Below are 24,535 nucleotides of genomic sequence, written 5' to 3' on the forward strand. Positions count from 1 at the left end.
GAACTACCAGGTGAAGCGGAGGAGAACCGTGGATTAAACCCAAAATTACAGAAAAAGGGGGAGACCCCTGACGAATTACTGACCCGGTTATTAAGGGAAAATTCGGCGAGGGGAATGAATGAGACCCAATCATATTGACAGTCAGAGATAAAACACCTTAAATATTGTTCTAGAGATTGATTAGTCCTCTCCGTTTGGCCATTAGTTTCAGGATGGAAGGCAGAGGAGAAGGACAGATCAATCTCCAACTTTTAACAGAAGGCTCTCCAAAACAATGAAACAAATTGTACCCCTCTGTCCGAAACAATATTGACAGGGACCCCATGGAGACGCAGGATGTGTTTGACGAACAAGGTAGCTAACGTCTTGGCATTGGGTAGTTTCTTGAGGGGCACAAAGGGGCACATCTTACTGAAGCGGTCTACTACAACCCACACCACCGACTTGCCTTGAGATGGAGGCAAATCGGTGATAAAATCCATGGAGATATGGGTCCAAGGTCTCTGGGGAATGGGCAAAGAACGTAGTAAGCCCGCTGGTCGGGACCTGGGAGTCTTGGACCTAGCACAAACCTCACAAGCGGCGACGTAGGCCTTGACGTCTTTAGGCAACCCAGGCCACCAATAGTTTCTGGCAATGAGGTGTTTGGTACCCAGGACGCCTGGATGACCATATAGTGCGGAGTCATGACTTTCCCTAAGTACCCTTAGCCGGAATTGCAGGGGAACAAACAGCTTGTCCTCAGGAAGGTTCCCGGGAGCTGAACCTTGATCAGCCGCAATTTCAGAGACTAAATCAGAATCAATAGAAGAAATGATTATACCAGGAGGCAAAATACAAGCAGGATCTTCCTCCGAAGGAGGGCTGGCCATGAAGCTACGCGACAGTGCATCGGCCTTAATATTTTTAGACCCAGCCCTATAGGTAACCAAAAAGTTGAATCTGGTAAAAAATAGCGCCCATCGAGCTTGTCTCGGGTTTAGCCTCCGGGCAGATTCTAGGAAAACCAGATTCTTGTGGTCGGTAAGGACCGTTACCTGGTGCCTAGCCCCCTCCAGGAAGTGGCGCCACTCTTCAAATGCCCATTTAATGGCTAAGAGTTTGCGGTTGCCAATATCATAGTTACTCTCAGTGGGCGAAAACTTCCTGGAGAAGTAGGCACAGGGGCGGAGATGGGTGAGGGACCTGGTACCCTGGGACAAGACAGCCCCCACTCCCACCTCGGATGCGTCAACTTCCACGATAAATGGCTTCATTTGGTTGGGCTGAACCAGCAACGGGGCCGAGATAAAACACTTCTTAAGGACCTCAAAAGCCTGGACAGCCTCAGGGGGCCAGTGGAGGAGATCAGAACCTTTGCGAGTGAGGTCCGTAAGAGGCTTAGCGATGACCGAGAAGTTAGCAATAAATCTCCTGTAATAATTAGCGAACCCCAAGAAACACTGTAACGCCTTCAGGGAGGCAGGTTAGACCCATTCCGCCACAGCCTGGACCTTGGCGGGGTCCATGCGGAATTCATGAGGAGTGAGGATTTGACCCAAAAATGGTATCTCCTATACCCCAAACACACATTTTTCGGTTTTAGCAAACAGTTTGTTTTCCCGAAGGACCTGGAGCACCTTCCTGACATGCTCAATGTGGGAGGACCAGTCCTTGGAAAACACCAGTATGTCATGAAGGTACACTACAAGAAATACCCCCAGGTAATCTCTTAAAATCTCATTAATGAAATTCTGGAAGACCGCAGGAGCATTACACAACCCAAAGGGCATGACGAGGTATTCGAAGTGACCTTCGGGCGTGTTAAACGCAGTCTTCCACTCATCCCACTCTTTGATGCGGATAAGTTTATACGCCCCCCGTAGATCAAACTTAGAGAACCATTGGGCCCCCTGAACCTGATTAAAGAGATCAGGAATCATAGGAAGGGGATACTGGTTCCTTACAGTGACCTTATTCAAGTTACGGTAGTCAATGCATGGCCTAAGACCACCATCCTTCTTCCCTACGAAGAAGAAGCCAGCACCTACCGGAGAGGTAGAGGGGCGAATGTAACCCTTGGCCAGGCATTCCTGGATATACTCTCTCATGGCTTCACGTTCGGGACAAGAAAGATTAAATATCCTACCCTTAGGGAGCTTAGCTCCTGGTACCAATTCGATAGCGCAATCGTATTCTCTATGAGGAGGTAACACTTCGGAGGCCTCCTTAGAGAAAACATCAGCGAAGTCCTGAACAAACTCAGGTAGCGTGTTCACCTCCTCAGGTGGAGAAAAAGAATTAACAGAAAAACATGACGTCAAGCATTCATTACCCCATTTGGTAAGCTCCCCAGTATTCCAGTCAAACGTGGGATTATGCAACTGCAACCAGGGAAGGCCTAAAACCAAATCGAACGATAATCCCTGCATCAACAGTACAGAGCACTGCTCCAAATGCATGGAGCCAACAAGGAGTTCAAAAACAGGGGTATGCTGTGTAAAATAACCATTAGCAAGAGGAGTGGAGTCGATACCCACTACCGGGACAGGTTTAGGCAAATCAATCAAAGGCATGGCTAGAGACATAGCAAATTCCACAGACATGATATTAGCAGAAGACCCTGAATCCACGAAGGCACTGCCGGTAGCAGACCTACCACCAAAAGAGACCTGAAAGGGAAGCAAGATTTTATTACGTTTCATATTTACGGGAAATACCTGTGCGCCCAAGTGACCTCCCCGATGATCACTTAGGCGCGGAAGTTTTCCGGCTGCTTATTCTTACGCCTAGTACAGGTGTTCACTTGATATTTGTCATCCCCACAATAGAAGCAGAGACCATTCTTCCTGCGGAACTCTCTACGTTGTCGGGGGGACACGGAGGCCCCGAGTTGCATAGGTATCTCCGAGTCTTCCGTGGAAGAGCGAAGCAACGGGACCTCGGGAGGCATCATGGGGGAGTCAGAGGGGAAAACACAAAACCGTTCAAGTTGTCGTTCCCTGAGACGTCGGTCAAGTCGTACCGCTAAAGCCATAACCTGGTCTAAGGAGTCAGAACAGGGATAGCTAACTAGCAGGTCTTTCAGGGCGTTCGACAGACCCAACCTAAACTGGCACCTTAAGGCAGGGTCATTCCACCGAGAAGCTACGCACCACTTCCTAAAGTCAGAGCAATACTCCTCCACAGGTCTCTTACCCTAACGTAAGGTCACCAGCTGACTCTCGGCAAAGGCAGTCCTGTCAGTCTCGTCATAATTGAGTCCGAGAGCAGAAAAGAAACGGTCAACGGAGGAAAGTTCAGGGGCATCAGGAGCCAAGGAGAAGGCCCATTCTTGGGGCCCTTCCTGGAGCCGGGACATAATTATACCCACCCGCTGGCTCTCAGAACCTGAGGAGTGGGGCTTTAAGCGAAAGTAGAGCTTACAACTCTCCCGAAAGGAGAAAAAAGTCCTCCGGTCCCCTGAGAACCGGTCAGGCAACTTGAGGTGGGGTTCAAGAGGTGAGGTGAGGGGTACTACCATGGCAGCGTCAGGCTGGTTGGCCCTCTGAGCCATGGCCTGGACCTGTAGGGAGAGACCCTGCATTTGCTGGGCCAGGGTCTCAAGGGGGTCCATAGTAGTGTCAGGGACCTGGGTAGACTAGGTATATGGGCTTCTGATTATGTAATGATGGGGGTAGGGAAACGGACAAGTGAGCCCTAATCTACCCGCTACTCTGTCCCTGCCTACTTGCAACGACCCGCCCTAGGTCGACGGGGTACAACTGGGCGGCGGTCCCTACGCTCAGTAAGTGCACGAGACAAACAGACAAGGGTACACAAAGCTAAGGGAAAAGGGGCAGTTGCCCACGGCAATACCGTGAGCAACAAGAGTGGTGAACGAGCCGAGTCAAACCAGGAGAGAACGAGGTACCAAACGCAGAGCAGGAGAGTAGTCAGTAAGCCAGGGTCAGTATGGAGCAGGATCAAATAGTTAGAAGCTGTAGCTGGGCCAGGAAACCACAAGAGAAGAATCACAAGCAAAGGAGGAACAGGAAAGGCAGGTATAAATAGACAGAGGGCGGGAGTTAGCTCCGTCTGGCCAGGCTGCGATAGGCTCTCCCACTCCTAAGCCTGCCATCCTGAGTGGTGGAAGATGGAGTCAGTGTCAGAGACATAGACTCAGGTGCAGACTGATTACCTATGGGCGTATACACAGAAGTTGTGCCTGGCAGATCCTTTACAGTCTCCCTCCTGAAACCATAGGTTCTGAACCGCTTTACCAAGACCCCTAGCCCTGCGGTTGCCTCCAGCGGTCCTTCAGACATCTTCGAAGTTAAGGAGATCTTGGACACCAAGAGAGTAAGAGGAAAGACTTTTTATTTGGTGGATTGGAGGGGGTTTGGTCTTGAAGAGAGGTCCTGGGAGCCATGGGAGAACCTCAATGCTCCTACACTTCTGAAGAAGTTTCTCTCTCGCTCTGGTCCCAAGAAGAGGGGGTGTAAGAGGGGGGATACTGTCATGCCCATGGCCGCAGGCCATCAGGCTCAGTCACCACCTGACGCCCGCAACCATGGATCTGCGAGCGCCGGCCCCAGTCTCCTCCTCAGGAGACGCCAGCGCTCACTTCCGCTCACCTCGGCCGGGTCCCGTAGGGTGCGCGCGCACGCTCGTGCCCGCACTTAAAGGGGCAGCGCACGCATCGGACTTTTATGTTTAGTTACCCCTTAGCACCCTGGACTATAAGAAGGGACCAGCCTCTTCCTCCCACACCTGAGCGTTGTTGTCGTACCCTAAGTTTGTCTATGCAAATGGTCTCCTAGTTTTTCCCAGTTCCCAGTGTTCCCTGTTCCTGTATCCTGTTACCTGTATCCCGTGCTATCCTGGTCAAGTGCCGTGCTGAGCTGAAGTCGTGCTGTGCTGTATTCCACGCTTGTCCTGCTTCACCACGCCTGACGTCTACCTGCTGCCTAGTCCCAGCCAAGCCTGCCTTGCTAATGTCTGAGCTGCCACAGGTACCCTATATGAACTATAGACTATAACCTGTGCCCTGTTGGCCAGCTGCCATACCGCCAAGGTGGTGCGGCCCAGTGGGTCCACGAACCCAACATGACAAGGAGTAGTCACATGTCAGTCGTTATAAGAGTTCTGCTTAAAGTCTTTCTCAAATTCTATTAGTAAATATTATTTGCTGTATTTATTTATTCATAGTATCATATTTTGCGAGGCCAAAAAAGACAAACGTCCATCTAGGTCAGCCTATTATTCTTATGATTCAATGTTGATCCAGAGGAAGACAAAACCCTGATGAGGCAAAAGCCAATTTCCTCATTTTAGGGAAAAATTCCTTACCGACTACAATATGGCAATCAGAATAAATCCCTGGATCAACGACCCATCTACAGTAATCTAGTAACCATAACCTGTAGTATTATTACACTCATAGAAAGCATCCAGGCCTCTTTTGAACTCTTTCAGTGAATTCACCACAACAACTTCCTCTGGCAGAGAGTTCCATAGTGTCTGTTAAGGATCTGCCAGGCACAGTTTCTGTATCCACGTCCATAGGTAATCAGTCTGCACCTGCTTCTATGTCTGTGAGACTGACTCCATCTTCCACCACTCAGGATGGCAGGCTTAGGAGTGGGAGAGCCTATCACAGCCTGGCCAGACGGAGCTAGCTCCCGCCCTCTGTCTATTTATACCTGCCTTTCCTGTTCCTCCTTGCTTGTGATTCTTCTCTGTTGGTTTCCTGGACCTGCTGCAACTTCTTGAACTACTTGTCCCTGCTTCGTATTGACCCTGGCTTACTGACTACTCTTCTACTCTGCGTTTGGTACCTCGTACACTCCTGGTTTGACTCGGCTTGTTCACTACTCTCCTGCTCTGCGTTTGGCACCTCGTACTCTCCTGGTTTGACTCGGCTCGTTACTACTCTTGTTGCTCACGGTGTTGCCGTGGGCAACTGCCCCATTTCCCTTTGTTCTGTGTTTCCTTGTCTGGTTGTCTGTCGTGCACTTACTGAGTGTAGGGACCGTCGCCCAGTTGTACCCCGTCGCCTAGGGCGGGTCGTTGCAAGTAGGCAGGGACTGAGTGGCGGGTAGATTAGGGCTCACTTGTCTGTTTCCCTATCCCTGTCATTACATAATCACAAGCCCATATACCTACTCTACCCTGGTCCCTCACACCACTATGGACCCCCTGGAGACCCTGGTTCAGCAAACGCAGGGTCTCTCCCTACAGGTCCAGGCCCTGGCTCAGAGGGTCAACCAGCCTGATGCTACCATGGTAGTGCCCCTCACCTCACCTCTTGAACCCCACCTCAAGTTGCCTGACCGGTTCTCAGGGGACCGGAAGACTTTTCTCTCCTTTTGGGAGAGTTGTAGGCTCTATTTTCGTTTAAAGCCCCACTCCTCAGGTTCTGAGAGCCAGCGGGTGGGTATAATTATGTCTCGGCTCCAGGAGGTGCCCCAAGAATGGGCCTTCTCCTTGGCTCCTGACGCCCCTAAACTTTCCTCCGTTGAACTTTTCTTTTCTGCTCTCGGACTCATTTATGACGAGACTGACAGGACTGCCTTTGCCGAGAGTCAGCTGGTGACCTTACGTCAGGGTAAGAGACCTGTTGAGGAGTATTGCTCTGACTTTAGGAAGTGGTGCGTAGCTTCTCGGTGGAATGACCCTGCCTTAAGGTGCCAGTTTAGGTTGGGTCTGTCGAACGCCCTGAAAGACCTGCTAGTTAGCTATCCCTCTTCTGACTCCCTAGACCAGGTTATGGCTTTAGCGGTACGACTTGACCAACGTCTCAGGGAACGACAACGTGAACGTTTATGTGTTTTCTCCTCTGACTCCCCCATGATGCCTCCCGAGGTTCCGTTGCTTCGTTCTTCCACGGAAGACTCGGAGGTACCTATGCAACTCGGGGCCTCCGTGTCCCCCCAACAACGTAGAGAGTTCCGCAGGAAGAATGGTCTCTGCTTCTATTGTGGGGATGACAAGCACCAAGTGAACACCTGTCCTAGGCAGAAGAATAAGAAGCCGGAAAACTTCCGCGCCTAAGTGATCATCAGGGAGGTCACTTGGGCGCACAGGTATTTCCCGTAAATATGAAACGTAATAAAATCTTGCTTCCCTTTCAGGTCTCTTTTGGTGGTAGGTCTGCTACCGGCAGTGCCTTCGTGGATTCAGGGTCGTCTGCTAATATCATGTCTGTGGAATTTGCTATGTCTCTAGCTATGCCTTTGATTGATTTGCCTAAACCTGTCCCGGTAGTGGGTATCGACTCCACTCCTCTTGCTAATCGTTATTTTACACAGCATACCCCTGTTTTTGAACTCCTTGTTGGCTCCATGCATTTGGAGCAGTGCTCTGTACTGTTGATGCAGGGATTATCGTCCGATTTGGTTTTAGGCCTTCCCTGGTTGCAGTTGCATAATCCCACGTTTGACTGGAATACTGGGGAGCTTACCAAATGGGGTAATGAATGCTTGACGTCATGTTTTTTTGGTAATTCTATTTCTCCCCCTGAGGAGGTGAACACGCTACCTGAGTTTGTTCAGGACTTCGCTGATGTTTTCTCTAAGGAGGCCTCCGAAGTGTTACCTCCTCAAAGAGAATACGATTGCGCTATCGATTTGGTACCAGGAGCTAAGCTCCCTAAGGGTAGGATATTTAATCTCTCTTGTCCCGAATGTGAAGCCATGAGAGAGTATATCCAGGAATGCCTGGCCAAGGGTTACATTCGCCCCTCTACTTCTCCGGTAGGTGCTGGCTTCTTCTTCGTAGGGAAGAAGGATGGTGGTCTTAGGCCATTCATTGACTACCGTAACTTGAATAAGGTCACTGTAAGGAACCAGTATCCCCTTCCTTTGAATCCTGATCTCTTTAATCAGGTTCAGGGGGCCCAATGGCTCTCTAAGTTTGATCTACGGGGGGCGTATAAACTTATCCGCATCAAAGAGTGGGATGAGTGGAAGACTGCGTTTAACACGCCCGAAGGTCATTTCGAATACTTCGTCATGCCCTTTGGGTTGTGTAATGCTCCCGCGGTCTTCCAGAATTTCATAAATGAGATTTTAAGAGATTACCTGGGGGTATTTCTTGTAGTGTACCTTGATGACATACTTGTGTTTTCCAAGGACTGGTCCTCCCACATTGAGCATGTCAGGAAGGTGCTCCAGGTCCTTCGGGAAAACAAACTTTTTGCGAAGACCGAAAAATGTGTGTTTGGGGTGCAGGAGATACCATTTTTGGGTCAAATCCTCACTCCTCATGAATTCCGCATGGACCCCGCCAAGGTCCAGGCTGTGGCGGAATGGGTCCAACCTGCCTCCCTGAAGGCGTTACAGTGCTTCTTGGGGTTCACTAATTATTACATGAGATTTATTGCTAACTTCTCGGTCATCGCTAAGCCTCTTACGGACCTCACTCGTAAGGGTGCTGATCTCCTCCACTGGCCTCCTGAGGCTGTCCAGGCTTTTGAGGCCCTTAAGAAGTGCTTTATCTCGGCCCCGGTGTTGGTTCAGCCCAACCAAATGGAGCCATTTATCGTGGAGGTTGACGCGTCCGAGGTGGGAGTGGGGGCGTTCTTGTCCCAGGGTACCAGGTCCCTCACCCATCTCCGTCCCTGTGCCTACTTCTCCAGGAAGTTTTCGCCCACTGAGAGTAACTATGATATTGGCAACCGCAAACTCTTAGCCATTAAATGGGCATTTGAAGAGTGGCGCCACTTCCTGGAGGGGGCTAGGCACCAGGTAACGGTCCTTACCGACCACAAGAATCTGGTTTTCCTAGAATCGGCCCGGAGGCTAAACCCGAGACAAGCTCGATGGGCGTTATTTTTTACCAGATTCAATTTTTTGGTTACCTATAGGGCTGGGTCTAAAAATATTAAGGCTGATGCACTGTCGCGTAGCTTCATGGCCAGCCCTCCTTCGGAGGAAGGTCCTGCTTGTATTTTGCCTCCAGGTATAATCATTTCCTCTATTGATTCTGATTTAGTCTCTGAAATTGCTGCTGATCAAGGTTCAGCTCCCGGGAACCTTCCTGAGAACAAGCAGTTTGTTCCCCTGCAATTCCGGCTAAGGGTACTTAGGGAAAATCATGACTCCGCACTATCTGGTCATCCAGGCATCCTGGGTACCAAGCACCTCATTGCCAGAAGCTATTGGTGGCCTGGGTTGCCTAAAGACGTTAAGGCCTACATCGCCGCTTGTGAGGTTTGTGCTAGGTCCAAGACTCCCAGGTCCCGACCAGCGGGCTTACTATGTTCTTTGCCCATTCCCCAGAGACCTTGGACCCATATCTCCATGGATTTTATCACCGATTTGCCTCCATCTCAAGGCAAGTCGGTGGTGTGGGTTGTAGTAGACCGCTTCAGTAAGATGTGCCACTTTGTGCCCCTCAAAAAACTACCCAATGCTAAGACGTTAGCTACCTTGTTTGTCAAACACATCCTGCGTCTCCATGGGGTCCCTGTCAATATTGTTTCTGACAGAGGGGTACAATTTGTTTCTTTGTTTTGGAGAGCCTTCTGTAAAAAGTTGGAGATTGATCTGTCCTTCTCCTCTGCCTTTCATCCTGAAACTAATGGCCAAACCGAGAGGACTAATCAGTCTCTAGAACAATATTTAAGGTGTTTTATCTCTGACTGTCAATATGATTGGGTCTCATTCATTCCCCTCGCCGAATTTTCCCTTAATAACTGGGTCAGTAACTCTTCAGGGGTCTCCCCCCTTTTCTGTAATTTTGGGTTTAATCCACGGTTCTCCTCCGTTTCACCTGGTAGTTCCAACAATCCCGAGGTAGAGGTCGTTCATCGGGAACTGTGCACAGTCTGGGCCCAGGTTCAGAAGAACCTAGAGGCGTCCCAGAGCATACAAAAAACTCAGGCAGATAGAAGACGTTCTGCTAACCCCTTGTTTATGGTCGGGGATCTGGTGTGGCTATCGTCAAAGAACTTACGCCTTAAAGTCCCGTCCAAGAAGTTTGCTCCCCGGTTTATAGGGACGTACAAGTTCATTGAAGTCCTCAATCCTGTCTCCTTCCGACTGGAGTTGCCCCCATCTTTTCGAGTACACGACGTGTTTCATGCCTCCCTCCTTAAACACTGCTCCCCATCCTTGGCTCCCTCGAGGAAACCTCCTGTCCCCGTTCTCACCCCTGAGGGGGTAGAATTCGAGGTGGCCAAGATTGTGGACAGCAAGATGGTCCAAGGCTCCCTCCAGTACCTGGTCCATTGGAGAGGATACGGGCCTGAGGAGAGGACTTGGGTACCCGCCCGGGATGTTCACGCTGGGGTATTAGTCAGGAGGTTCCACCTTCGTTTCCCCAATAAACCAGGTCCATCTAGAAAAGGTCCAGTGGCCCCTCATAAAAGGGGGGGGTACTGTTAAGGATCTGCCAGGCACAGCTTCTGTATCCACGCCCATAGGTAATCAGTCTGCACCTGCTTCTATGTCTGTGAGACTGACTCCATCTTCCACCACTCAGGATGGCAGGCTTAGGAGTGGGAGAGCCTATCACAGCCTGGCCAGACGGAGCTAGCTCCCGCCCTCTGTCTATTTATACCTGCCTTTCCTGTTCCTCCTTGCTTGTGATTCTTCTCTGTTGGTTTCCTGGCCCTGCTGCAACTTCTTGAACTACTTGTCCCTGCTTCGTATTGACCCTGGCTTACTGACTACTCTTCTGCTCTGCGTTTGGTACCTTGTACACTCCTGGTTTGACTCGGCTTGTTCACTACTCTCCTGCTCTGCGTTTGGCACCTCGTAGTCTCCTGGTTTGACTCGGCTCGTTTACTACTCTTGTTGCTCACGGTGTTGCCGTGGGCAACTGCCCCGTTTCCCTTTGTTCTGTGTTTCCTTGTCTGGTTGTCTGTCGTGCACTTACTGAGTGTAGGGACCGTCGCCGAGTTGCACCCCGTCGCCTAGGGCGGGTCGTTGCAAGTAGGCAGGGACTGAGTGGCGGGTAGATTAGGGCTCACTTGTCTGTTTCCCTATCCCTGTCATTACAGTGTCACTGCTCTTACTGTAAAGAATCCCCTTCTATGATTGTGTAGAAACCTTCTTTCCTCTATATGTAGAGGATGCCCCCTTATAGTTACAGTCCTGGGTAAATAGATCTTGAGAGAGATCTCTGTATTGACTTTTGACATATTTATACATCGTTATTTGCTCACACCTTAGCCATCTTTTTTCTAAACAAAATAATCCTAATTTTGAAAATATTTATTTCTGTTACTTATATAGCACCAACATATTCCGTAGCACTGTACAGAGTTTGTCCTCACCCACTGTCCCTAGTGGGGCTCACAATCTAAATACCTCATCTACCCCACACAAACACAGGGAGAACATACAAACTACATGCAGGTATTGACCTTGGTTGGATTCAAATCCAGGACTCCAATCCTGCAAGACAACTTAGTACTGGCAATTTAATATCTTTTAGATTATTCCTGGAAACATGGCCACTTCTCCCTAATTTTCTCTTTTATAGGAATACGAAGCAAGAACAGATTACAGGTAGTACAATAAGAAGAGCATCTTATCATGGTGGAATCAGTACAAAAGCTCTGACCTGCTATTGGCAGTATTTTATCAGCAAGATTTTATTAAAAAGATGTTCTTACTTGAAACATGTTATTACATAGATGGAATCTCTCTAAATCTCTATTCAGTTCAATGTAATGACTATGTTTGCTATCTGTTTGCTTATAAACCAATAAAGATCTATTGAAACTAAATCTCTATTCAGAAAATCTTAATCACTTCACTGCAATAGGGACAGAAAGGTTAAAAGGTGGTCTCATTTTAGCAAGTGTTACTAGAATGGTAAATGGCAAGTCCGTTATTATAATTATTGGTATCATAATTACAATATTGCATAATACAGGCCAAAAACCCAGGAGCAGTAGAAGTTCTTTTGGTGCCCAATGCAAACCTGGCAGAATACGACCCATCCGCCCACTCTTTTTTTTCAAAATTGTTTTTATTAACATTTTCCAATAAGGGGTACAAAAAGTAGAAAGGGGAGGATGGGGGCTGAGAAATATACAAGACATTGAGAAAGATCAAATAATGGGATAAAACAATAAATAAAAAAGGACAACAAAAAAAATATATTAAATAAAATAAAAGAGAAGTAAACAAAAATAGGGGGGGGGGGAGGAACAAAAACATAACAGTCATAACCGTTACTATTAAGCTCATTATATCCATAATTCCAATAAGTCAGGTGAGGGGATCTACATATTAAACAAATGCAGGCTCTCCCCTCCTCGCTGGGTTTTCAACCCCAGTGTGACGATAGCATGGGCATGGAACCAGTCAAATACCCTGTGCCAGTCTCACCGATATGTTATCCAAAAGCTTTCTCCGAGAAGCGAGATCGCCAATAAGCAGATCAGAGGCGTGACCCCCGCAGGCATCGTAAGAATACGAATCCCCGACAACTCATCATCTCGCAGTGAACACAAGTTACAATATAGGTGCGTCCCCCATAAGTAGCTGTTCGTTAAACCATATAGTGGAGTAAAAGCAGTGTTTTATTTTCATTTGCACGTTCCGCGGGAGGAGTGAGATAAAGGATTCCCAAGTATTGAAAAATTGCTTGACCTTTTGCTCTTTATGGAGAGATGCCTCCATCCAATTCATCTTCATCAGATAGGAAAGCTTGTAAAGAAACATTTTGAGCAGCGGGGGCTGATCATGAAGCCAGGTTTGTAGGATAGCCTTTACCCCCGCTGCCGCCACGTAGTGCAATAGTCTGTGTGCCCCGGGGGAACAGTGGTGTGTATCAGGGTCCAGGTACCCAAAGATTGCCCATAACGCTGTGTTAGGAACAAAGTTTGTGAGGTGTTCAGAGGTGAATGATTGTATTCTGGACTAGAAAGTTTGGATATTTGGGCAGGACCATAGACAGTGATATAGGTTAGCCTCAGGTGTGTGGCATTTGAAGCAATGCGAGGTGGGATAGACGCCTATTTTGTGCCCTATATGCGGTGTTAGGTATGACCTATGGGAGACTTTAATCTCATCTCCAGGAAACGAGCCGAAGGGAGAAATTTATGTGCCTGTGTCAGGGCCGCTAAAATGGTTGTGTAGGTGAGCGTGTGGTCATCTGTTTGCCATTTGGTTAGGGGGGTTTGAGTTTGAGAATAATCTAAGGGAACGTGGATAAATTGATAATTACGAGTGATTTGACCCCTGAGGTAGTTTTGTTTTGAAAAATGATGTCGCAGGCATGGGTTCCATTCTTGGTCAGGTAGCGGTGGTAGTATCTTTGTTAAGTAACTTTTGACTTGCATATAGCTAAAGAGATCAATCTGGTGATTCGGAAACTTAGAACATATCTCCGTAAAGGAAAACATCCTACGCTCTTCTATGTTCACAAATTGCCCCACAGAAGTGAGCTCCAGCCTGTACCATCTGTGGAAGACGGCAGCAGGGTTACCACTCTGAAAGTCAGGGTTACATACCAAAGGCATATGAAGAGATAGCAGAGGAGAAAGATGAAAGAGAGATCTTATCTTCTGCCATGCCTTCCATGTAGTAAATAGTAAGGGGTTGGCCCTCGTTTCCCTCGTCAGGCTCCCATAAGGAAGATGCAAGAGTCCTGATAAAGGGTTCCCCATGAACAATGCCGAGTCTAGAGGTAAGGAGGTGTATACAGAGGTGTTGTGGATGCAGTCAGAGATATACCGATATAAAGCTGCTAGATTGTTTAATATTGGGAAAGTTAATACCCCCATTACCCCTGGGCTGCTGCAGGATGATATAGGCTATTCTGGATCTTTTCCCGCCCCAGAAAAGGTTCTATAGAGATAGTTGATTCTGCGCTCGTCTTTGGGCGTGAGGTAAATTGGGAGAGTGTGGAAGAGGTACAGGAGGCGTGGGAATTCTGTCATTTTGAGTAGATTAGCCCTGCCCAGATAAGAGAGTATAAAGTGTTTCCAGGAGAGGAGCGTCTTCTCCAGTTCCGTTATATAGTGCGATATGTTGGTGCTATAAAGCGCTTCGTGATTCGAACTCCTAGATATGTGAGGGCCTGAGAGTTCCATTTAAATGGGAATTTCCGTGACCACAGGGTTGCGGAGGGGCCTTTCAGCAACATCGCTTCTGTCTTATCTAGGTTCAGAGTGTAACCGGACAGTCGTCCCACCCCCTCCAATTCATTCAAAAGAGGGTCTAGAACCTGTTTGGGGTTAGATACTGCTAACAAAATATCGTCAGCAAAAGCGGCCACTTTTATTTCTATATTACGTAGTTTAATGCCCTGAAAAGTAGGTGTCTGGGAAAGATGACGCAAGAGGGGGTCTAAGGCGAGATTAAAAAGGAGGGGGGATAGGGGACAACCCTGCTTGGTGCCCCTAAAAATATCTATCGGAGCCGTGTTATGCCCATTGACCGTCACACTAGTTGCACACCCTACACGAAGAGATTGCAGGAATTGAGTAACAGTCGATCCAAGTCTCGTTCGCTCCATTACCTCATCGAGAAAAGGCCACGCGACAGTGTCGAAGGCCTTCTCAGCGTCAAGGCTCATCAGCATGTTAACTGGTTGATCCTGCTCCTGCGCCATGACTGTGGCAGCAACAGCTGATCTTATATTCTTGATACTAGTCCTGCCTTGTGTGAAACCCATTTGAGATTCGCATAAAAGGTCGGGGAGCACAACCTGGAGTCTGTCAGCCAATATCCTTGCCAGTAATTTATAATCTTGATTGAGTAGTGAAATTGGCCGATAGGATTGGGCCAGAGACGGGTCTTTATTTGGTTTTGGTAAGAGAACTGTGCGAGACTATGTGAATCGGTCAATGGGCATTTGGCGTATAAAGGCGTCGTTAAATAAATTAGTGAGAGTGGGGATTATTTGGGCGGCCAGTATTTTATAATATTCCGCCGGGAATGCGTCCGGACCCGGTGTTTTGCCATTGGAGGTCAGAGAGATGGCCCGTCGCACTTCCTCCTCCTGTATGTCCGAATTCAGCAAAGATTGCTGATCTTCAGATATAGAGGGCAAATTTATGGTGTCCAGAAAGGTATTGATATCTGGGAGGGATGCCGGGGCCGCTCTATAAAGATCTTCGTAATAGTCAGAAAAAATCTGCGCTATATCAGAAGCATCGTGACAAGGGAGCCGGTGGTAGGATGCCGCAAGGATAAAATGGGCTTGAATGGACGTCTTTGCTTAGTTAGGGTGGCGAGTAATTTTCCAGTTCTATTCTCCCATCTATAAAATTTATTGTCTGTGTTTTTTACCTGCCAATGGGATTCATCGTGGACAAATGTATCTAGTAGATGCCTAGCCGTCTGATAAACAGTTTGATTATACGCAGAGGAATCTGCTGCATATGTGCGCTGAGCGGTCAGTAAAGCCTTATGTAAGGCGTCAAAGCGCTCCCTTCTCGTTTTCCGCCTGCGGGACAGATAGCTGATGACATGACCTCTCATTAGAGCCTTAGAAGTCGCCCACAGCAAGGGGGAGTCATCCGTATGAGAGATGTTGTCGCCCAAGAATTGACTCCAATATGTTTGGAGATACTGTTTAAAGTCATCAGAATCTACCATGTACGCAGGAAACCTCCATATTCTAGTTCTCACATTAGATGGGGATAAGGATAATGACATTGTAATTGGAGCATGGTCTGATATGGTGATTGGATGTATACGTGATGAGTAATGCGCCTCAAACAGGGGGGAGGATATCAGAAAGTAGTCAATACGGGAGAATGTTTTATGGGCTACAGAATGACACGTGTATTCTCTCGCCCCAGAATCCATCACCCTCCAGGGATCGCACACATTGAGGGAGTCAATGAGAAGAGTGAGGGAGGCGTTTGCTGCTTGGGACTGAGGTGTAGAAGGGGACCTGTCTAGTGTGGGGCATTGTACAAGATTGAAGTCGCCTCCAATTATTAAGCGACAGTCGGGAAAGCTCGTTATGATTTGGAGAACCTCTGGGTAAAACGTGTGTTGGTCGTGATTAGGGGCATAAATGTTCACCAGTAAATATGCTATCCCGGCTATTAAGACCTGTAGTATTAGGTACCTGCCCTGAGGGTCAGCTATGGAGTTCTCTACAGTGTATTGAATGTCCCTTCTGAAAAGTGTCGCGACCCCCCGCGAAGAGGAAGAATGTGAGGCAGAAAGGCAATCCGCTAGCCATGGGGCTTTCAAGTTGCTTTGCGTGCCTGATCTCCAGTGAGTCTCCTGAAGAAAAATAATGTCAGGGGAGAGTCTTTTGAGATGATTAAGCATTTTTTCCTCTTCAGGGGCGTGTTCAATCCTGCTACATTCCAGGAAAGGAATTTAATATGAGGGTGGGTACTAAAAGTGTCAGGGTGTAGTGTGTTTGGGGTACTCATCCTGTGTCGAGGTGGTAGATTCGGATCAAAGGTAGTGAAAGCCAGATGCTGCACCCCACGGTCCCAGCGAGCCGCGAGTACAGCCCCTTCCCACTGATGCCATTACAAGCGGGAGTCACGCCTCCCATCACCTGAAAAAGGAGAAAATACATGAGCGAGCATAAGTAACACAAAAAAGGCATAGAAACCACAAAACTTATAGCGGCATTAAGTGAATGTGTTGGCAGCAAAACATGATTTATTTTTTTTGTTAAACAATTAGTGTATAGGTGATTAAACATTGTTCTAATTTATTTTATTTTTTTCACGAGTCAGAAAATATTATAAATTGGATTCAATTGGATTCTAATTTATAATATTTCCCATTGCTGGTCACTAGATGGAGCCATTCCCAAAATTGCAGCATTGCATGTGGTAAAGCAACCACATTGCTTTATGCTGCAAAATTGGGTGAAAAGCCCTCGCTCTAGTGAGCTCTCAGCATCCCCCCCTCCTTTATCCTGGCTAGTGCCGGGATAAACGAGGGGATTGAACGGTCTAACCTCCTACACTGTGTGTCGCCATTTTTTGAGCTAACACACAGTGTAGTAGGTTTACACACAGTAGTAAACACACACAAACACGAACATACATAGAAATCTCTTACCTGCTCCTGCCGCCGCGGCTCCCTCCGGCCCGTCCGCTCCGTCTGCTGCCGCTGGTCCAAGTGCACAAGTCCGGAAGCCGCGACCGGAAGTAGTAATCTTACTGTCCGGCCGCGACTTCCGGTCCACAGGAAAATGGCGCCGGACGGCGCGCATTTCAAATTGGACTGTGTGGGAGCGGCGCATGCGCCGTTCCCACACAGACGGCGTACATTGAAGTGGATGGAACGGGCCCCGTTCGCAGTCCCTATGGGACTGGAACTGCCGTATTCCATGTCTGTATGTGTCGTTAATCGACACATACAGAAATGGAAAAAAAAATGGCAGCCCCCATAGGGAAGAAAAAGTGTAAAAATAAGAAAAAGTAACACACAAACACACAAATTAATCCAAATGTTTTTAATAAAGCACTAACATCTTTAACATATTAAAAAAATAATTGTGGTGACACTGTTCCTTTAACAAGTAACTGGTGTTCTGCTATGAACACAACTGCCGCAGTTTGCGCTTTAATTCGCCAAGGTAAGCGAAGTAAGCACATGTCCATTGGTAGGAGGGCTAACTTTTCCTCTCAGAAGGTCTTCATTATCCTTCATCCCGCACTTCCAGATTGAGGCCTCTGCGGGCCAGGATCGGATCCTCAAACATCAGCGTACGGTCCCCCATTTGCACTTTCAGCTTGGCCGGGAAGAAGAGTTGAAATCGGGTGTTCTGTTCGTGCAACAGGCGGCAAATAGGAGCGAAGGCTTTTCTCTTCTGCGCGACCGTCGCCGAGTAATCTTGGAAAATCAGGATTTTGGAGTCATTCACGTGGAGGTTCCCCTGCTGCCTGTATGCTCTCAAGACTCTTTCTTTTATCGCCCAGTGTAGGTACTTGGCGATTACTGGACGTAGCCTATTGTCTCCCGCATTCCCCCGGGTTCTGGGTGGTCCCAGCCTATGCACTCTCTCAATCATGAGGGGGTCGCGTCCCAGGTCAATGTTGAGGGCTGTGGGTATATCTTTGGTGATGTAGTCCAGTAGCTGGTCGTTTGTCACGCTTTCAGGGATGCCCACGAAGCGCAAATTGCTGCGCCGATCCCTATTTTCTAGGTCATCCAATTTATCTCTCAGGGCTTGGGATGTGGCTTGACTTTGCCTTAAGGCGACCTCCATTGTGGCGATAGAATCTTCCGCTGTATTAAACCGTGTTTCCATATCTGCTATTTTTTTGTGAATTCGAAGTGATTTGCGCCAATGCAGAATTTATGGACATGTGTAAGATATCTAGCCGCTTGTCGAAGAGAGGAAGCAGAAGTTTGGAGACCTCCTGTGCCACTAAGGTCGCCTGAAGTGAGTCAGTTTCCGAGTCATGCGAAGGACTGTTCTGTGGGGTTAGTCTGAGTGGCGTGACGTCGTCATCAGGAAGAAGTTCTGGGGTGAACTGATTTTGAGAGCTGGAACCTCTATTGGAAGAAGATCTGGGAGTCTGTTTATCCCCCTTCATATGGGTTTTGGATTTCTGCATTTTGGAGGACGGGGGTATCCCGGGCATCCGGGCGGCACAAGAGCGGACAGGTTGATCTCTCAAAGATTTCGTCAAATATTTGTCCATGTCACGCTCCCCTATCAGGGGGGTAGCACGAAAGATTTTACAGACAATGAACAGGCAGCAGAGGCAAGTAGAAGGAAAGTAGCCCACAGCACGTTACATCTTTACAGATCCATCAGTATGTGCAGGGGTTTGGAGGGATCTTTATAACGAAACATAGTGGGTTCAGCAAACAATGTCCCGTGCAAACGATGAAGTGAACCAAGGCGGGTCAAAGGGGAAGTTTCTGAGGCACAATAAATCCTCGATTCTTCCTACAATGTTGACGTAGCGCACACAGTTAGGAGAGTCGCGCTGAGTAGTCCCTGGCTGGGGGTTACACCGGGGTTTCTCCCCCCGTGCGATGTGTATACAAGTCCCTGGGCAGTAAGAATGGCCGTCAGGCCCATCAGTGTCACCCGCGAGATCGTGCCCGGGTGTTTTCACGTGGGTATTGCCCCACACAAGATATTGGTCTGGGTCACAACTTGGCTATTTGGGGGTCCTCACCTGGGGTCTGCCCCACTTCTCCTCCCTTTCCTAGCACTTCTTTTCCTATCAGGCCGCAGTTGCCTTTATCCGCCACAAGATGGCAGCAGAGTTGTGGCTTTTCAAGATGGTGGCCGGGGCGTGGCTTCTCACGAGCTTTGCCTCGCACAAGATGGTGGCCGGGATCTTCCCCTGCCAGACCAGCAATGCCCCTCGGGGTACAATAATGGAAAATCGGGGGGTCACAGAGCAGTCCACAGGGAAGACGTCCCTCCCCCTTATGATCTCTTCCTCCCCTCTTCTTACCGGCCGCACGATGTGGGTGCCGTTCAGCCACGGTCCGGCCAAGCTTCGCCTCCTCCAAGCTGGCCGCCGGAAAGATTTTCTTCTGCAGGAGACCCAGGTAGGATGATTTGTGCCAGATATAATGCTGCTTTTGATGGCGGGTCACCCCGATCCTCTGTCTCCCCTAGCAGGGGGGATCCCCAATCCAGGGCTCTTCTCCCGCTGGGCTTTTATCTTCTGCCGTGTGACGGGGCCAGGGACGCCCGCGCTTCTTTCGGCGTTCCACCGCCCACGGCTCCGGGGCGATTCAAATCGGAGTCTCTCTGGGGTCTCTCCGAGCCCCCCGTGTCAGGGGAATTGCCTGCAACGTCCCCCGAGGCAGGATGGCCAGGATACAGCCCGGATTGTCTCAGGGCGCAGAGGAGCTCTCTCTAAAAGCGGCCATCCACGATGCCCTGCCCCCGGAAGTCCATCCGCCCACTCTTATGAGAATTGTAGCCGATTAAATTTCTGTAGAAATATGCCAACACATTTCAGGTTCTCTATAATAGTACAAGCCATATCAGCTCTATATGAGGGCCAACTATAGTGCACTTAATAAGGGTTTCAGCTACAGTGCCCTGTAAGGCCGAGTAAACACATATAAATATTGCAGCTTTCCGGCAACTAATTTAGTTGTGGAAAATCTGCTGCGTAATACAGTAGCAGCAGAGCGGATGAGATTGAAACAAATATCATCCACACACGCTGCGTAAATAATAAGTGGAAAAAAACGCTCAGAAATTGACCTGCGGTGCGATTTTTGTCATCTCCAGCATGTTAATTGTATTTGCGTAATTTCTGCTTTTTTGTTGTGGGTTTTCCCCATTGAATTCAATGGGGAGGTAAAACCTGCAACAAATAGCAAATGTTGCGATTTTTGCGGCAGAAAACCTGCGATTCTGAAAATTTTTATGCTTACCCAGAAATCTGTGCATCTTCGTCCATGCCGGGTCTCCTGGGATTAGGGCCGGTCTTAGACAGAGTGTGGCCCTGGGCAAAGTTAAAAGTGGGGCCCCAAATGATGAATTAGGACGTCGGAGGGATTAGTCGCCATGGTAAGTATAGCCGTTTTTTTTTCATTGCAGGATTTCCATAGTGGACATTCTGGGCAAAAAACTGCACCAAAATTTGGTGCGGTTTTTCAGCCGGAATTCCCTGCAGGCAACAGGGCAGATACGCTGTGTACCTTTGCGCAGCATATCCGCCCTGTGTGAACTTACCCTAATAGTAAGTAAAAAATATACAAGAAAAATTGGTCCGCTCACCCCTCATTCGAAGTAAAGACGCCACATTCCATATTTATTCGGTGCACGGGCAAGAGAGCTACGTCGGGAGTAGGTCAAAATCCAAGGAAAAAAGTTAGAGGCCCAACACGATATGATGTGACAAAAATACAAAACTGTTTATTTAATGAGGCTCTGTCACCACATTATAAGTGGCCTATCTTCTACATGATGTGATCAGCGCTGTAATGTAGGTAACAACAGTGTTTTTTTTATTTAGAAAAACGATCAATTTTGACGGAGTTATGACCTATTTTAGCTTTATGCTAATGAGTTTCTTAATAGACAACTGGGCGTGTTTTACTTTTGACCAAGTGGGCGTTGTGGAGAGAAGTGTATGACGCTGACCAATCAGTGATCCTGTGTTGGTTACTATGTGCAGCCACATACTCACACACTAACGTTACTGAAGTGTTATGAGAGTTAATAGACATCGAGTCCAACGGGATGTCTATTCATCACTGCCGACACTTCGGTAATGTTAGTGTGGGAGTTAATGACAGCAAGCGTGATTTACAGCGTGATCCCGCGAGATTACGCTTGCTGTGCTGTAAGTTCCACACAAACATTACCGAGGTGTCGGCAGTGATGAATAGACATCCCGTCCTGGTTCCATAACATTCTTTTTAGCCCCTTCCTGCAAATGGGCATGAATATATGTCCTAGTTGGGGAGAGGTAAGGAGCGGGCTTAGCTGTCACCCTGCTCTAATGGGCGGAATTGGAGGTAACTCCAATCAGGGCGGTTTAACCACTTACATGCCGCGGTCAATAGCGACTGCAGCATCTAAGCGGTTAGACAGAAGGGGCACCCTCTGTTATCCCATTATCCCCCGCAACGCAATCGCGGGGTGCTGATTAGTTGTCAAGGCAGCCGAGGGTCTAATGAGGGCCCCCATGTCTGCCATGTTTCTCCTCCTATTAAAGTTCTCCAGGTATTTTTTATTGATCGAATATCCTTAGGATTGGTCATCAAATCAGATGGATGGGGATCTGACTCCCGCCACCCCCAACGATCAGCTGATTAATTGGGCCACGGCTTCTTTAATCAGCTGATCGGTGGCGGTTAGCGGAAGCTGAACTACCACTGATGTAATATTGACGACCTATCCTAAATTTAGGCCATCAATATAAACATGCCCGAAGAGCCAGAGGCATTTCTTAATAGGAGAGCATTAAACGTACCCTACACTGCAATACATTATTGCAGTGTATAGTATTAGTAATCATACCAGTCCCTAGGGTACCTAATAAAAAGTTAAAATAAATGTTAAATAGTTAAATAATAGTTAAGAAAAATCTTTTACCATTTTTATAATAAAATCATGTAAACAATGAAAAGAATAAAGAAAAAAGCGATATTGCCATGTCCATAAAAGTCTAAACTATTATAATATCACCTCTCCTCAGAGCCGCCATCTGGGCAGTACACCTGGTTCTCCCGCCATGGGCCCGGCCACAAAAATAAAAAAAGGGGCCCATTATATTGCAGAGGCCGTTCTCTTCTCCAAAGTAACTACTGCTGGGGCCCTGCTTCACAAGGGCCTTACTTTGGCCAAAGTCCCAATGTTGTATGCGGCGGGGCATACAACCTCATGACACGTTGCAAGCGTCGCGGCACACAACGTCTTGACGATGCTGGCCAAAGTCAGGACCTTGTGAATCAGAACGCTAGAATCAGGATCGTAAGCCACCAGAAGTAAAAGAGGCACCCAGCCGAAAGTCGAAGTAAGACGGCCCTGGAGCGTTACGTACATAGAGGGTTTGATCTGGAGTCTGAATTTTTTTTTTAGGGGTCTGGTCTAGGATATAAATCTATTTAGGGATATGGTCTGGGGTCTGAATTTATTTGGGGGTCTGGTTGAGGGTGTAAACTAATTGATGGGTCTGGTTGGGGGTCTGAATTAATTTAGGAGTATGTCCAGGTGTCTGAATTTATTTGGGGGTCTGGACAGGAGCCCTAATTAATTCAGGGTTCTGGTTGGGAATCTGAATTAATTTAGGGGTCTGGTTGGGGGTCTTAACTAATTTATTTAAAGGTCTGGTCGGGGTTTTTAATTAAGTTTTATATGTCTGGTAAGGGGTCTGAATTAATAAGGGGGTCTGATTTGGGTGTGTGGTAATTTAGGGGTCTGGTCAGTGGTATACATTCATTTAGGGGTCTTGTCTATGGTTGGAATGAATTTTGTCATCTGGTCTGGTGTCTACGCAGGTGACATTGTCAGGGATCATTATCATGTATATTGTTTGCAAAAATATTATCCTCACACATATGTATATACATTTCAGTTCTTTGTGTAATATACTGATATATAACAAGTTCTTTGTTCATGACGGACACGCCTATGGAGACACCGCCCCTGGAATGCAAGAGGAGTGTACAGAAGAACTTACAGCTGAGGAGCCGATGGGGCTTAAGCACATCCCACATCCCTAGGGAGGGGGCATGTGTCTTTCTCTGTGTTTCTTTGTTCTGAATAAAGTTCAGTTGGCTTCCTGTCCTATCTGAGGAAAGCTGTGTACCAACATCTCTCTGGCTGGTTTACTTCTTTCCATGCATGCATTCAGGTTTCAATTTACAGAGGTGGTTATTCGGTGTGGAATAACAGGGAGAAGGAAGCTACCCTGAAATTCGGACTTGACAACATGAGTGCCACATGTGAGGAGGAGACTTCATCCAGGCGTGCCGCAGCGGTGGAAAACCTAAAAACCTGCAGAAGCCAGAAGCAGCAGCCTGCACTGCAACTTGATGAGTGACTGTACTGTGTAAAAGTAGCAGCTTCAGTGCGATGATTTTTTTATGTTGCCCCCTTGGATACCCATTGTCTCCTCCTTGGCCTCTCACAGAGCCCCTGCCAACCTGTCTGTTCCCCCTGCACCTCCAAAGAGCCCCTGGCCACCTCCAGTCTCCTCCCTGCCCCTCCAAAGAGTCACTGCCTGTTTGCGTCTCATCCCTGTTCCCCTCCCACCATTTCGTTGCCACCCACCATCCCTTGCCTTGACTGTATGGAACCCAGAAATTTCTGATGGCGGCCCTAACCTCTACTCAAAATGATACCAATACCAATGATACCAGCTCGCTCTACAAAAAAAACAATCCCTCACACAGCTCCATTGACGGACAAATAAGAAAAGTTATGGGTCTCAGAATATAACGGCTCCCCCAAAAAATTTTCTTAACAAATAGTTTTCATTTTGTAAAATGAATAAAACAAAAAAATATATATAAAACTTTAATATCGGCATAATCGTATTGACCTGCAGAATAAAGTTAACGTATTTTGTTATTACCACACTGTGAACGCCGTAAAAACTATACTTATAAAACAATGGAGGCGCGTTGCGTGTCTCACCAGTCGGGTAAGCTAACCACTGCATCTGGCCCACTTGGGCTGTGATGCTGGCTCCCAGGATGGGCGGGATCCCCATAGGTCCTAGAGGGGGTGATCCAAAGGGGATGAGCCTTCACCCCGATTGGCCACACTACACGTAGCCGCCTCCCTACCACTGCTGCATCTGATCAGTGGCCGCCATTTTCCTGCTTCTAGGTGTTGACTTACCAATCCACTCTTTCTCCAGGTAGGATCTATTTAAAATCATGTTCCCAGGCCTAAATATATTCTCCTACTCCCATGAGCTACTATCCCCTGAGGAAGCCTTTCGGTGAAACACATTGGGTGTGTAAGTTGGCTCATAGTACATCTTGACTGGTTACCTCATTGTTCCTCTGCATTTGACCCTGCCTCTGTTTTCTACACTTTGCCACTATGCTCATGTTTCTGTTTTTACTTCTCTTGGACAGCTCGTTGTCCTTATACATTTCATCTAGGGCTCTCTCATGCAGATCATTTACAATGTATTATGTTATGGTATAGGTGTTATTACAAGCAGCTCACTAAGCCT

This window comes from Rhinoderma darwinii, chromosome 2 (assembly GCF_050947455.1).
Source record: "Rhinoderma darwinii isolate aRhiDar2 chromosome 2, aRhiDar2.hap1, whole genome shotgun sequence".
NCBI classification, from domain to species: domain Eukaryota; kingdom Metazoa; phylum Chordata; class Amphibia; order Anura; family Rhinodermatidae; genus Rhinoderma; species Rhinoderma darwinii.